Here is a 1,996-nt window from a genome sequence, read left to right on the forward strand (position 1 = left end):
AAAATTGATCATCAGCAGGGGTACCAGGGGTCACCTTATATTGTACATCAGTAGGGGAAGAGAAGACACCTTTTATTGCACATTAGTAGGGGGACCAGAGGTCACCTTATATTGTACGGGGACTAGTTGTCACCTCATATTGTACTGTACATCTGTAGCGGGACCAGAGAACACCTTATATTTAACACCAGAAGAGGGACTAGAGGTCACCTTATATTTTACATCAGTAAGGGGATCAGAGGTCATTCGATATTTTACATTAGTACGGAGACTAATGGTCACCCTATATTGAACATCAATAAGGGGACCAGAGGACACCTTATATTGTACATCAGTAGTAGGACCAGAGGTCATCTTATATTGTATATCAGTAGGGGGACCAGAGGTCACCTTATATTGTACATCAGTGAGGGGATCAGAGGACACTTTGTATTGTACATCAGTAGGGGGACCAGAGACCACCAGAGGTCATCTTATATTTAACACCAGAAGGGGGACTAGAGGTCACCTTATATTGTACATCAGTAAGGGGATGAGAGGTCACTTAAAATTGATCATCAGCAGGGGTACCAGGGGTCACCTTATATTGTACATCAGTAGGGGAAGAGAAGACACCTTTTATTGCACATTAGTAGGGGGACCAGAGGTCACCTTATATTGTACGGGGACTAGTTGTCACCTCATATTGTACTGTACATCTGTAGCGGGACCAGAGAACACCTTATATTTAACACCAGAAGAGGGACTAGAGGTCACCTTATATTTTACATCAGTAAGGGGATCAGAGGTCATTCGATATTTTACATTAGTACGGAGACTAATGGTCACCCTATATTGAACATCAATAAGGGGACCAGAGGACACCTTATATTGTACATCAGTAGTAGGACCAGAGGTCATCTTATATTGTACATCAGCAGAAGGACCAGAGGTCACCTTATATTGTACAACAGTAGGGGGACCAGGGGTAACCTTATATCTAACATCAGAAGGGGGACCAGATGTCCCCTTATATTTAACATCTGTAGGAAAACCAAAAGTCAACTTATATTGTACATCAGCACTGGGACCAAGGGTCACCTTATATTGTACATCAGTAGAGGGACCAGAGGTCACCTTATATTGAACATCAGTAGGCTGACCAGAAGTCTTTTTATATTGTACATAAGTAGGGGGAGAAGAGGTCACCTTATATTGAACATCAGTAGGCTGACCAGAAGTCTTTTTATATTGTACATAATTAGGGGGGACAAGAGGTCACCTTATATTTAACATCAGAAGGATGACCAGAGGTCACCTTATATTGTACATCAGCAGGGGTAGCAAGGGTCACCTCATATTGTACATCAGAAGGGGGGCCAGAGGTCACCTTATATTTAACTTCAGAAGGATAACCAGAGGTCACCTTATTTTGTACGGGGACTAATTGTCACCTTATATTGTACTGTGCATCTGTAGCGGGACCAGAGGACACCTTATATTTAACACCAGAAGGGGGACTAAAGGTCACCTGATATTGTACATAAGTAGGGGGACCAGAGGTCACCTTATATTTACATCAGTAGGGGGACCAGAGGTCACCTTATATTTAACATCAGTAGTAAAACCAGAAGTCGCGTTTTATTGTGCATCAGCAGGGGGACAAACGGTCACCGTATATTGTACATCAGAAGGGGGACCAGAGGTCATCTTATATTGTGCATCAGTAGGGGAACCCTAGGCTTCCTTATATTGTTCATCAGTAAGGGGGACCAGAGGTCACCTAATATCTAACATCAGAAGGGGGACCAGAGGTCACCTCATATTGTACATCAATAGAGGAGACCAGAGGCCACTTTATATTGTATATCAGCAGGGGGACCAGGGGTCACCTTATATTTAAAATCAGGAGGGGGACCAGAGGTCATCTTATATTGTACATCAGTAGGGGGACCAGAGACCACCAGAGGTCATCTTATATTTAACACCAGAAGGGGGACTAGAGGTCACCTTATAT

This window comes from Saccostrea cucullata, unplaced genomic scaffold (genome assembly GCF_032062105.1).
Source record: "Saccostrea cucullata isolate Sc308-1 unplaced genomic scaffold, CSIRO_AGI_Scuc_v1 ctg8115, whole genome shotgun sequence".
In the NCBI taxonomy this organism is placed as follows: domain Eukaryota; kingdom Metazoa; phylum Mollusca; class Bivalvia; order Ostreida; family Ostreidae; genus Saccostrea; species Saccostrea cuccullata.